The sequence below is a fragment of the Ptiloglossa arizonensis genome, chromosome 1 (assembly GCF_051014685.1).
Source record: "Ptiloglossa arizonensis isolate GNS036 chromosome 1, iyPtiAriz1_principal, whole genome shotgun sequence".
NCBI lineage: Eukaryota > Metazoa > Arthropoda > Insecta > Hymenoptera > Colletidae > Ptiloglossa > Ptiloglossa arizonensis.
The window spans coordinates 34,268,900-34,283,308 of NC_135048.1; the positions used below are offsets into that span (position 1 = coordinate 34,268,900).

The 14,409-nt window shown below is 54.6% G+C and overlaps 1 protein-coding gene across 3 annotated transcripts in view; it reads left to right on the forward strand.

The window, feature by feature from the left end:
* Window positions 1-14,409, forward strand: part of Syn1 (Syntrophin-like 1) — a 374,190-nt gene that overhangs the window by 300,370 nt on the left and 59,411 nt on the right. The gene's annotated exons all lie outside the window — the stretch shown is intronic.

The following is a 14,409-nucleotide window of genomic DNA, read 5'->3' on the forward strand; positions in this document are numbered from 1 at the left end:
CGGGCACGGGCGCGCACCTGTTCGGATCGTTCCGAACGATAGGGAATCGAACGCGGAGCAAATTGTTCGCAACCGTGTGGAAGAGACCGTGCGCGTGTTCGTTTCTAAGGGATGCGCGTGGCCTTTCGAATGCACCGTGTGCACGCGGAGCTTTTGCAACGAACCCAACCAGCGAAGAATCGGTCGAAAAGCGATACAGCGCGGCACAGAGCGCGGCGAACGCACACGTTAGAACGCTCGTTATCGATCCTTTGTGTTTCGTCCGTTTGAAATGCATCGGCGATCCCAGATCCCGACCTCCCGATAACTGTCTCGAAGCGCGCACAGAGACGTTTCGTTTTTTCGAGCGACAACCCGCGCCCACCGTCTCCTTCCCGCTCCGACTCGCGCAAATTTGATCGGAGATAGGAGAACGCGCGCGATACCTCGTAACCGTGGCGCGATCCGGCCTCGATAAACCGCGGACAAAGCGCGGACGAGGCACGAAATTCGCGCAACGGTTCCGCGATAACTCGAATCGGTTCGGGATCGAAAGTAGTCGTTGGCGCGCACTCGATCGGCCGGCTCAAAGCTACGGGAACCCCTTCTGTCCCTAACAGGTGTATCGACACCGATATCGCGTTCCCAATGAAACATCGGATCGACCAACGGAAGTACCTCCCGACGAATGTTCTCCCAAAGCGGCTGCAGGACAATCGCGAAATGACAAACGTACGGTGAATTACGCAACGCGCTGGCAATTATAAAGCGAGTCGCGCAGAGGAGGCTGAACAGGGAGGAGGGGTCGGGGGGGATGGTAACCGAGAGTGCCGTGTACCGTCACAAAGGAAACCCACCCCCCCCGTACCGCCGACTCCCGATTCCAGCCGACGAAATATGAGATTAAATCGCGAACGGTTACAGCGCCGACAATTGACGCAACCGCGACGGTCTGATAATCTAATCGCCGACGAAAGGGGCGGTGTGCACAGTTGTTGCGAAACTTGTTACCCTGCAATTACGCCGGATCAATGGAACACACGAAATATCCGTACCGCGGGCCGACGAGGGAGCAGCAGCGAGGAACAGGGGGAAGAGGGGACGCGCGCGCTTGCCTCTCGAGCGCGGCCGATGCATCGGTATGCGAGTGCAGGGGTCGCGAAGGATTATGCATTCCGTCGTATCTGCGCCGTGGATCTAACTCCAACTACCGCGGTAAAGCATAGATTTAGTAGTCAACTTGGCTACGAAGGGCGAAGATCAATATGCGAAACGATCGTCTGTATTAGCCGAGTGCGCGGAGAGAGGGGACCTCGTTACATTTCCCGTCGCATTCACGGGAACGTTATATCCAAGGGGAGGGTGGATGGGCGGATGGGCGGATGGGCGAATGGGCGGGGGGTGTGGACCGATCGTCTTCGATATTACAATTAGAGCCGCGCTATTTCAACGGTTCCCTCTGTTACGCCGTGGCTCGCTAGCCGAGTTTCGAATAGCGCCCGATCCTCGCCCGGCCGTCGCTACGGATCATCGCGACGAATATCCTTCCTTCGAAATACCAACGACGAGATCCCGATACCTCGTCCGATATCTTTTCCTACCGAGGAGGGCCATTACCGTCCATCGATCGCGAAAGACGTATCGTCCCGATGGTTCCTCGATGCCCGAACCAACCACCGTAGAAATTCGTCGGATGTCGATCGAACGAATTGTACCTGTTGCTCGACGATTCGTGCTTCACCGAAAAATTTCGTTCGTCTCGCGTCCAGGGGACCTCCTCGACGAGACCTCGCGACGGTTGGAAACAACGCGAGAAAAAAACGCGAAGGTCGCAACGTTCCGTCGATCGGTGAAACCTCGAGGATCGTTTCGACGCGGGAAAAACGAGGCTCGTCGACGAAAACCCGTTTTCACGGTCCCGTCCGCGTCTAAAGTGTTCTCGTTGGCGGTGGTACCGTACGCAAAGACGCGAAACACGATGTACATTTCGTAGGTACGTAGCTGTCGCGCTACGAGGAACATAATCAACACGGTCGCGTGCACGTGCCAGGTATCCATTCGATGCAGAGCACAGAGTCGTCAAAGCGTTAATTACAATCGCCGGCATTAAGCATCGGTAAATGGCGGGCTACTGTAATTTATCGCTCATAAACGACGTCACAGACCCCGATTACGACCAAGTAAGCGGTACGTTACGCCAACGACCCGCTCCGAATACCGTTCCACGGCGGTACGTAGCGACGGATAAATATGTATGTTTCGGGGAACGATCCGAGGTACGCGATTCCCTCGTATTTGTACGGTACACGCGCGACCACGAGCAAACTCCGTTCCTCGGGATTTTTCGCAAGCTCGTCGCGCGAAACGGGACGGTATTCCGTCGGTCCGACCGCTCGCGAACTCGTTCCACTTGCAGACGGTACGGTGACTCGTCCGGCCAGTGGTTTCGACTCGTTCCACTTACCCAATTTTCGACCGTGGCCTTACCCGGGAACCTCCGTCGATCCCCGTGGCTCGCGAAAATTTCCAAAGCATCCGGCAACCGGCCCCCTCCTCGAGCCCCTTGATCGTTCACCCGGAGTCTGGGAAGCGAAGAGCCTTCGTCGTATCTTCGGGTGTCGCTCTTTTCGTGCAACATCAGCGTTAAAGCCCGTTTTTCGCTCCCGTTGCCCGATTTAGAGGACTCGTGCACGCGAATCTAGCCCGATACCCGGTATCCGCGTTGGCACCCGTTCAAGAACAAGAAGAAGACGAGGCCGTAACGACCAGGAGAGGGGGGCTCGGTGGAGGTCGGGGTAGACGGGAACCGAGTGGGTACTCGAAGAACGACAACCCCAACACGTGTCTGCCGAACACGCTTCGTCGGTTATTTAGAACGACGCGACTTTTGCACGTACCTCGCTCCAACCTAATTCGTACACACCGCGAAACACGGTACGCGTCGATTCGGGGGAAATTCGCTGGAATCGATTTCGTTTTCGAGCGTCTTCTTCTCGTTGAAAGAACGACGTCTTTCACGATGCTTTCCGCGTTCGATCGTTCGAGGTACCCGACTGTTGCGGCACGCAAAAATCCGCGCGGAACTGTACGCGGCCTATCGTTTATGGCCGAATCCGTGACACGGACCGACGGAGGGATAAAGGGACTCGCGGCGCGACGACGTCGAGGTTGGCGTATCGAATCCACGGGCCAGAAACGCCTTCCTCGGACCATTTGATCGGGGATGGTTCATCTCGGTAAGAAGGAGCGCGTTTTCGTCCCCCGTTTCTCCGTTCGTTGGTATTCCCCGCGGGCTCGCGGGCGTTCGAGCGAACGCGTTCGATTCCTCGGGCGGAAAGAACGAGCGGGACGGTGTTTTAAACTTTGATGGCTCGTCCCGAGAGTCGTCGCAACGACGACGACAACGAGGACGCGACGCGTCCGCTCGTGACCACCTTGAGCGTGGTCTCCTTCCGCGTTTCTAGCTCGCAATACGGCCAACGCGACAAACTCCCGTTTCGCACTCGCTCCTGTTCTTCACCAGGATATCGCGAACCCTCGACGCGGTTGCCAGGATCTTTCCATCTCGAAGCTCCTCGTCGGAGGTGGAAACCGACCGCGAAGACTCGCGCGTCGGGGAAATCGCGTTACAAAGGAAAGCACCCCGAAGGGGATTTTCGAGACGTTAACAGCCAGACGGTGTTGTCGTCGAGCCACACCCACGCTTGCCAATTAGAGGTGCTCGTTCGCGCTCTCGCATCCGTCGCAATCGCTCCCGGTAATATTCCGGGTCGCGGTACCACGCGCGAGAACGCGGCTTCGGAGTCCACGAGCCGGTCCCTTCGGTCGCTTTCTCGCTTGAGCGTGTCACCGAGCCCAACCTACTCGAAAAGCGATTCTTTTCGAGTGCTCGGAGCGTACTCGTGTACGCGAGGGGGATCGCGGTTTTACGGTCTCGAGTCGCGTTCTCGCTTGCTCGACGAGTGGGCAACGTTTTCGGCGACTCTTTGAGCGCCACTTCCGAGCAACCATTCTTTCGAAGAACACTGTGCGCGAGAACGTAGACGCGAGCCACAATTTCCACTCGCTGGCGCGTAATTCGACGATTCTTCGCGCAGGGTTCGCTCCGTAAAGCTTTTTAAATAACGTGGCTCGCGACCGCGAGTTCGAAACTCGATGCGAAGAGCATCCGACGCAGGCGTCCGAAACGATTACGCTCGAGGAAGACGGAGACGCGCGAAAGGTGCGGATCGTTTCCGCAATGTCCGTCGCGGCGCTCGGCCCGTGGACTCCGTTGAAACGATCCGGGTAGATTCGGCCGAAACTAATTTCCCTACCAAATCCGCGACCCCTGCCGAGACATCGGACCAAAATCGGATTCCGCTCGGACATCGATCGCGACGTGCGCGTGCACCGCGAAGAAGCGCACCTTGCTCGCGGATTTGCCCGAATCATCGATCGTCGGGCGGAAGGTGGTTCGAGAGAGACGTTATCGAAGAATACAAGCCTCACGGGGATCGATTACGGCCGGAGATTCCTGCGGGCGGGTAGATTACGCGATGTTCTCTAACGCCATTGGCCGGCCAAGGGTTCGCCGAGACGGCCGTTACCGCTGGCAAATCTTATTTGAATTGGAGATGGCAAGTTTACCCCTTAGGTGGACCGACGCCGGTAGTGTACAGTCAGCTTAGAGGGGAGGCGGTAAGTAGCTTAGGGAGGACGCGTCGTCGGATCTCCTCTCCCTCTCGTTTCGTCCCAGCCTTCCTCCTCTCGCTCCTCTGCGCTCTCGAGGCTCTATTTTCGCGGGGACAGCCGTCGACGCGTGTACTTAAACGGACGGAGACGAACGCGGGAGCTCGCGTACTCGCGGACGCGCGATTCCAGCTCGACGCCGCGACGCGCCGCCTCGGTCTCTCGAATAATCGGGTCACCGAGAATCCCTGGTAATTTCGCTCCGGCGGTCGACTCCTCTGTCCGGGAGCGAAGCGTTCCCGCTTTCAGCTCTACGAACCAAGTGTTTACCATCGATCACCACCGAGGAGCTCGAAAGAGCGCGCATCTCGTCGTCGAAGCAACAACGTTTCTGGTAGAATTCGCGCGCCTCGCGGAGCAGAATCCAAGCTCGAAGAGACTTGGTTTCTTGGGTTCGGAGAGACCGCGGCTACGAAGCTACGAAGCGTTCGAAACTTGCGTTCGAAACCGATCCCTTTCCGTTCGAGATATCGACAGTTGCGTTGCCAACGCGCGAATCGTTTCAAACGAGGCGCCCGTTGCGTGCCAACGGTCGGAAAATCGTGGAACAACGAGCACCGCGCGATGCAGGTTCGCTCGATCGGAGAAGGAAAATAGGGTAGGTTTCGCGCGCACCGGGATCGAAACCGTTTGAACGCGAGCTTCGCAGCCAAAGGGACGATTAACGCGACTGAACAGCGCGACGACGATCGCCGCGAATCGTCGGCCCGCTCTCGACCATTCGTTTCGCGGAACTAAATTGCCCGCGATATTTCGAAAGCACCGAGAGCACCGTGAATGGAACACGGGGCGAGCGAATCTCGACGTTCAAAGCGCGGCCCCCTCTACCCGCGTTTCTACCCCGGCGTGCACACGAGCCCCGTATTTCGAGCAGATTGTCCGATCGTCTTCGCGAGTGGCTCGCGAAACGCTCCTCTTTCTCTCGGTGGACGGTCCGGCCGCTTTTCTAGACTTCGACGCGCCCCAGCGAGGGAACGCGTTGAAAAACGCGTACGATCGTTTCGAAACTCTCCGGAACGGATCGATCGAGAGGGCCCGGGTAAATTTTTCGTTCCCGGGGACACGTGCGAATAAAGTTACAACGTTACAAGTAGGACGTACTCCGCCTAGCTCCGACGGAGGATCGCGTGTAACCACTCGGAGCGAATAACTGTCGGAGCCCGACTACCGTATAATTAACGAGCAACGGTCGGTAACAATTTGCGGCAAGAACCGAGAGGTCCGCGACTACTTCCCCGTACCGAGCAGGAGTCTACCGGGAATATTTAATGTCCGAGACGGGCCAGACCGATGCTACTTTCCGCCGACGGAGACCGCGAGACGAGCGTTCCGCGTCCAAAGGGGTGCACCCGCTCGCTGTCGCGAATTCGATATCGATCGGGTCGCGACCTCGCGTCCGATCCGGTACCGATCGTTTCCGCTCGAAACGACCGACTCGTCGATAGTCGAGTCGGTTTTTTCGACCGACGACGAATCGTTGCCGTTTCCGCGCGAACGATAATCCGATATCGACGATTCTCTTTCCGCTAATCCCGAAGGTTTTATCCGGGAAAATTAGCCGGTCGTTCGAGGGGACCGTATCTCGCCCAACGTTTCGTCGACGATACGAATACATTGTCCCGCGATACGATACCGCGAAATTCGTCGCACAATGATCTCCGATTACTGGCCAACGGTCGCCGAATCCGCAAAAGCGCGCCGGCCCAGAATTCCACGATGCACATTTGAGGTATCGGAGATCCCACAACTTCCTCTTCGTCGAAACGAATTATACCGGGTCCCGCGTTCGTCACGCTTCCGTCGCTTGTGCCTTTTTTCACCGCCTCGGACACCGAGCGGAACGATACGCTCCATTCGCGGAGCGGAAATAAAGTCCACCTAGGTGGCACGGGGATTCACTACCGGGTAGTATCCCCGCGACGAGAATTTAGATTTTACGATCACCGATAATACGGAATAGCGCGATGCCAACGCTCGTGTCTACGGTTCTCCGCGACGCGCGCGTTTATAATTAACGCCGCTACTACTCGCGAGAGAGTTCTCGTTCTCGCGTCGTTCGGTGAAACTTTGCGACGACTCGGAGGCACTCGCGACCCGCTCCCTTCCGAATCGATCTTCGCCGATCAAAGGATACGTCTTCCGTTCCCTGCGACGGCTCGAAGAATTAGCATTCTAAACGATTTCGAGGCGACACGCGCTCCAGCTCGCGAGCGAGCGAGCTAGTCCCCCTTGAAACGCGGCTCCTGTAACGCGTCGCGCGGAATCGGTTCCATTCCTCTGCCCTTTTCTTATCCTTTTAAAAGATTAAAAAAGGACACCGAGACGGGGAGCGAGAGGAAAATGGCCGGGATTTACCGCGGAAAGGTTTCTCCTTTCCGAGGGCGAGCACCGACCGATCGCTTCGCGTTGAAAGCGTCGTCGAGAAAATCCATCGGCGGTGGTTCTCTCGTTTTTATTTCCAGCGGAGTGCAACGCGACGCTTTTTCATTGACTTTCGAAACACGCGACTTCCGAACCTCGATGCAAACGAGGACCTTCTTTCCTCGTAGCGAGTTGCCGCGGTCCGGCACCGACCAATGTTCCAAAAATATATCCAGCGACCCGATCTCGCACTCCGCGTAATTACTCGACGCGCGATTAAACCGTGCGTCCGACAACGTCCGATAACGGGCCCGCGAACAAATTCTATTTCGTAATTACCGAATATAATTATCCTCGAAATTGTATTTTACAAGGAAGCGAACGGTAATCGATGCGCGAACAAGCGCCGCGTCGCGTCGGCCTCAGCGACCCGAGGACCACCGAGTTTCGTTCTCTCTCGGGTGCACATTTTTCCGAGCGGGGGACTTTCGCGTCGTCCGTAATAAAATACCGCTCACGGGGATAACGGAACAGAGAGGAGAGAGCCTGCAGCTAATGTTCCGGATTTACGTATCAACCGACCAGGGGCATTAAGCATCCGCGACCGCGGATTAACGCCGTGGAACCCCGCTCGAACGAGCCTCTATTATTTTCCAAGCTAGAGAAAGCCCTCTCGAGCGTGCGCGTTGCGTTGTCGCGAATACACCGAGACCGACGAAACTAACCGATCGGGGGGAGGGAAACGAGGAACGGGAATCGTTCGAAAAAAAAAAAAAAAAAAAGAAAATTTCTTCCCGTGCGCGAACGGTGAAAATTTCGAAACGTTCGAACGATAATTCGTCGCAACCGAGAACACCGGCGCGTTCCGTTTTCCCCGAAAGCTTTTCGTCGGCGGCGCACGGTCGCGCGACTCGCGATCGACGTTTCGAAACAAAACGGCGAATTAAAAGTTTACACTCCGAAGTTCGTCGCGCTCGCAGTCACGCGCGCGCGTACAATTTTTCGCGGATCTTTTTCAGCCCTCGGGCGGAACGCGATGCGTATTTTTTATTCTTTTTTTCCTTTTTTTTTATCGTGCACTGTTTGCACGAAATTCGGGTTCAACGACGATCGCGCGGTGAATTTCGCGTGAATTTTGTATTTGCGAAACAGTCGCTAGAGCGTTGAATTTTCGATTCGCGAGCGAAATTGCGCGCACGGTGCGCGATCGAGTAACTTGTTTCGAACGCGAACGAAAATCGTTCGTCGTCTTCGTCTTCGTCTTCGTCGTTGCGGTGGTCGTTGAACGCTCGTCGGTGGGGCGCAAAGGCGTCGGGAAACAGTAGACGAGCCGTGTCGATTTCTCAACCTTATCGTCTGACTTTCGAGGAACGCGGGATGGACAAAGGTGCTCGGTTACGCGGTTTTCCAACGAAGGGGATGCAGTCGCTCGGTCAGGCGTCCGTGATACGTTACGGAGGGAAACGTGAAACTGAAAGGTGGAATTTTCGCCTCGAACGGCGAGGAAAAAGAAACACGCCGCGGATGGAGTCACGTTTAACGACGCGTCTCGTGGATAGCAAGTCTGTCATTAACGTTGAGAATCTTTCGGAAGAAAGTGGGAAGAGGAAAAGCGGGAAAGAAAGGGCGAAAGAGGGCAGATTTCCAAGAGAGGAGCAAAGCTTTCCAGGAGAAAGAGCAAAGACCGAGAAGAATGTCTCGGTGACTATTTTTAGGACAGACGTACTTTTCTACTTTTATTCTCAAAATTCGTTGCCGCGTCGAATTCTCGCCACCGTGTTTAACGTCTCTGTCCACGAGACGGTCGGGGTTCCTTTCGAAGCGCTTCGGGAGTCCAGAGCAATTTTCTATCTCGATAATGTAAATCTATTTTCTCCTCTTCGGTGCTCGAGGTGGAAAAACGGAGGATCGTCGAAGATCGGTGTCGCGAGTTATTTCTTTGGGATAAAATATTGATCAGAAACCGAACGGAGCATCGTGCAGCGAGTACCTTTGCAGCGATAAAACTTTGAAAAAAGAGCAAATACCGGCGACACGTGGTAATTGCTTCGCAGGTCGAATTGAACCGAAAAAACAACCGAACGAAAGAGTCGCGCGATAAAACGTCACAGTGGAGAAGTATAAACGGTCGACGCGGCTGGCGATCGCTCGATATCGGTGCCGTTCAACGATTGTCCCGAAATCTCGATCGTTCGACCGATTTAACGCGTTACAAGAGACGCTTCGAGCGGCGTCGTTCCGCTCCGGTGCGGATTTCACACCTTCGTATCGTCGAATACGCGCGTCTCTGCGATGGAACATCGATTCACCGTTATTAATCACGCACGAAACACCGAATCCGACGATCCGTCGGCTATCGTGCGTTTACCCGAGCGGATGAAAAGTCGAGCGTACGAAACGAATAAATATTTTTCCCCGCGCGGACGTAACGCGATAAGACGATCGTTTATCGAGGCGCGAGCCGTGGAATTTTGAAATCGTTGGCTCGATACGGTTTCCCCGATCGCGAAAGGTCCGGGAGTTGTGCCGACAGAGCCGAGGAGGAAACGCGGTCTCCTTCTTTCCGTTTCCTCCGACGTCTCTGTTCCGCGTTGGCGTCGTTCAGCCCCTCGAAGCAGTGTCCCAGTTTCGAGCGACGTCCGCTCCAGGGGCGAAAGAAGGGAAAACGAACTCCGTTCGCGCAAGAAAAGTGCAAAAACAAACGATGAGGGGAACGCGACACGCGATGCGCTCGGAACCGCGGGAGACGTCGCGGCCCAGGGAGCACACCCGCCGTCCCTGGGAAACCAGGGGAAATCCCGCAACAGGAAATTTGAATTAAAGCCGGTGGACGGAAGAAAGGGGTGGCCATAAATCTTTTTACCGTCTTCAAACGGAAGAAAAATCCCTCGAGGCTTTCTCCGGCAGCGCGGCAGCCGGAGAACGTGGGAAAGAAAGAAGAAGAAGAAGAAGAAGAAGTAGAAGAAGTGGAAGAAGTAGAAGAAGAAGAAGGAGCCGAGCACGGCGAAACGAATCCTCTTTCCCGGGCTTTTACCTCCCCTGTTTCCCAACCCTTCTCTAATTTACTAACCTTATCGCCCTGTTTTTGAGCCACCGTCGGGAACAAAGGAACCCCGGCGATTTTACGGCGGGAACGGATGGCCGGTCAAAGCCGTGCAAATTACGCGGGTACACACAACACCGGAAGCGAGATTACCAGGTCACGTTGCGCGCGGAACGCCATGGAGACGGCGCGAGGGCCGGATAGAAAAGCTGACGAATGGATAGGCGGAGACGATGAGCGGGAAACGGGACTACAAAACCCCGTAGCCGCGGCGGTGGCGACGGCGGTGGCCTCGTTGTTTCGTTAATTAAACGAACTTCGGGATCCGTCGCGAGCAATTAAACCGACCCGGTTCGACGGGGAACCTTTGAGATCTGTCCTTTGAGACGAGCGACTTCGCCACCTTGACTCTAACGACTCCCGTATTTCCAACCGCGGCTTCCCTTCGTTGGCTACTTAGAGACCGACGCCGATGTCTCTCGCCGCGGTTTCTTCATCGAGACCAATGTTTCGTCGCGTTTCCGGCCGGCAATGCCCGCTATTTGACCGCTCTACCGTTACTCTACTCGTCGTTCGCGATCTTTGTCGTTGGAAGGTTGGTAAACGACTCTGGAACTCTTCCGAAGATCGTGGCGTCGCTCACGTTCGGATCGTTGATCGAAATCGAGTCGAAAGCATCCAATCGTGGGAAAAGCGCTTGGAAATGTTCACCGTGTTCGTTGCCGGTGCCACGTGTATACTTACGGGGCGTAATTAACGCGGAAAGTCGATCGATAAAAAAGTTCTCCGGCGAGTTCTATCGTTCGCCGGGAACTCCGCGAGAGGTGTATCGTTTACCGTGAACTCTGCGCCGCGTTCCACCGGTCTCCGTGAGTTCCGATCGAGTTCCAGGGTTCGGTGTCGGTTCGGTAGCCGTTCGAGCGTTCGTCGCTAACCCCGAGGAGTTCGTTTCGCGCGAGTTCGCGCACGAAGCCGAGAGGTTGCAAAGCCGACCCGGGTAGCAACGCATTGACCGTTCGGGCTTTCGCAACTTGGAATCAAAGAGAAAACCACACCGCGGTGTCTGTTCGTAGTTTCCAACGGCTATCGATGCCAAAGAATCCTCGAACGAGTAGACGCGAAACACGTAACGCAAAACGCACGCGAACCGGGTTAAAAATACGCGATACCCACCGGGCCGCGTTAAATGCAACTACGTACGGCCTAAACGCCGCATCGTATCAGGTCACCCTTTCCCCCCGGGGGTGGAAAGGGCGGTGGGGTGCCGGAGCAGAAGACAGCCAGCGAAAGCAACGGTAACAAACGTCCGCCGTCTCTTATACAAAGTATCCACTTCCACGTACGTTTCTCTTCCACACTTTTAAGCGATAACGAACGCTACCAGCCCCCGGGGGATCGGCGGGTGTTACTGCGCCGCGGCAGGGGTTGCGAGAGGGTGAAAGGCAGCGGCAGTTAACCCCCTCCGGTGCCGTTTCTGCGGGAGAGAAGGCCGGTGTGTTTGCGGAACGGGGATGAGGCAAAGCTGGGTCGCGGTAAACACGAAAAATATTTCCACGATGCGGCGAGAACGCTACGGGAATTTGTTCCGGTCGCTGCTCGGTCTTAATCGCGCGAGAAACTCCACTCGGAAGATCGGAACGATCGGACGGTGGATTTCTCGCGCGTGGAAACCTCGCGCGTCGTTTTATCGGATTCGTCGTCATCGATTTTGCGAGATTCCACGGGCCTGGGATCTACGCACGGCCGAATCTACGCTCCGAGTTCTATCGATTCTAAAAACTTTCCCGTTCGTTGTTTCATCCAGTTCAATTTTTTGATACACGTAGCGCGTTGGACGACGGAAGCTGTTGAATTGGAGCGTCTTCGGGTATCGAGATCGTTGGAAATTTAAAAAATGAGCCTTGTCGATGGTGTTCAACAAAGGTGTATTTATCGTAGTGTTGACAAAAATTGGTAAGTTGAATATTTCGTGTAAACTGGCCACGGAACTCTAGCCATCGAACTCTTGTTTGTTGAAATCCGTTTGTCGAACTCTTGTAACTTGCGTTGAGCGTCTTGCGTAACTGTCGAACTTGTATGTTTCTTGCAGTAGAATGTTTAACTGATTGGCAAAAATTGCTCTGTCTGTAACTGGTTGGCAAAGTTGGGCTTTTAACTGAGTGAATCTTGAGTGGAAAAATTGTGTCCTCCGTGTGTCAACCCTCCGTTTTATACGTTCGGTTCGAAATGTTATTGGCTGAGGAATTTGGGAGGTGGACAGCTGCGTCGGAGGAAAGGGAAACCTGGAGCGGGATTGTTAGTTGAAAATCGAGGGTTCTTGAAAGTCAAAATTGTTAAAAATGGTAAAAATGCGAAAGTTGCCTCAATGACCCCGCAGTTGCTTAACAGACCTCCAAGAACCCAGGCAGGGTTGTTAGCTTAATGATGGATTGCACGTGTGCCGAGGACGAGCTCGATACCCGCAACAATACGTATAAAACTTCCTTCGACGATGAGGCAAACGAAACAAACAAATCTCCGATGGAGAGCGACTGGAATTTTTGGTTCGTTTCGATGAAAGCCGTACCGCGCTTTTGTATTTCGTTACCGTATATTTGTCTCGTTTCGCGTTGCGCGACTACACGGACGTATCGTCGACGTTATTTTAGTCGATGGTGGACGAAAGAGCGTAACGCGGAGTGATCGTTTCGCTAAAAGTCCGAGAGGGCGATCGTAGCAATACGTAAGAAAAAGCGAGACCGATGGAAAGGTTTGAACCGTGTAGCGACGATTGGATACGTGCGTAGCAGGAGGACCGAGCGTGCCGCCCTTCGAAGGGCGCACGCGAGCAACGTCGGGCTCAACTTGAAATTGAGTTGTCATCCACTCGGCAAGTTATATGGCGCCTTTATAATGTTACCGGAGCCGCGATGCGAAAACTATTAAGTCCGAGACGAGATAGGACTCCCCGTCGCCGTCCCGTCCGGATCGAGAAACGATATTAAGGACCGTGGGAGGGGAACCAAGGGGGGCAGATGCGCTCGACTTCCGTCGAAAGCCACTCGTACGTTTCCGCGAGGGTTGTCCCGACCCGTCGACCCGGTTCGTCGCCGACGAAGGCCTTTGAATAAAGTCTTTGACGAACGATTTTGACGGGTCGTGCGTTTTCGACGAAGATTGTTCGGGGTCTCGTAGAACCGTATCCAAATATTGATGCGAACGTCCTCGAAAGAGATATTCGTATCTCGGTGTAGCGGACCCTGCGAGGGTGTTTCCGTTTGCTTGGTCGTTTGGGGGAGAACGGTTCATCGAGCTTGCACGAGGAAGATAGAATTTCGACGAATCGACCGTCCTCGAGGCTGTAACGCTCCCTGTGTCGTAACAGGGGGTCAGGTAACTCGATTGTTCCGTACAGGATCGTGGACAGACGAGTTATCGCGAACCAAGGATCTTTTCGTTTAGCCGCGGACCAACTTTCGGCGAGTGTGATTTTCTTTATTCAGCCTCGCACGCTCGACGAAAAACAACGAATCTCCGTGAAACGTTCCAACGAACGAGCGGCTTCTCCCCGAGTCGGCTATAGCTCGATCGGTAAATTCGTTCGGTAACAATTTTAAATCCTCCCGAGGGCGAAAACTTAAGTAACAGAGGTTGTCCCTTCGAGGACGCGGCGTGCGGCTGCTATTTTCCGACGTAAATTCATTAACGTCGCTTCGATGGTAGGAGCCGGAAAAGGGGCTTTTAACTCGAGCGTAATTTCCTTTTGATCGGAAAATTCGATATTTTCTTTTTCAGCGGTCCTCGATCCTTTCAGGCGCGATGAACGCACCCCCTGTAGGTTATGCTCGCTAATAATGGAATCCTCGGTGGCTCGATCGAGGAAAATTTGACGTTAACACCGTCCTGGGTTTACGATACGATCGCACGTTCCCCGCCATTTTTAAGCCGCCGGCTTCGTCCTCGCGAAGTGGCTGCGCTTCCAGCGTCTCGCGACTTTTACCATCTCAGCGATCGATGTATCGTAGAGTCGCGAAGCAACGCTCGTCGGTAATTGCCCCGTGAATCGCCCAATCGCGATCCCGAATCCCTCTACGCGCGGTTCGATCGTCTCGAAGCGATCGAAGTTCGAGGAAATATTCAAAACCGAGCGAAACGTCGTAGAAACAACGGCACGGTTCTCGGTTACCGCGATATAAATATTTCCAAGCGTTGAATTTCACCCGGACGGGACCGATTTTCTTTCGCCGTTGTTACAAACTTTCCCGTAAATTATTTAAGAACCGTGCGACCGAGCGAAACAAAAGTTTCGTTCAACT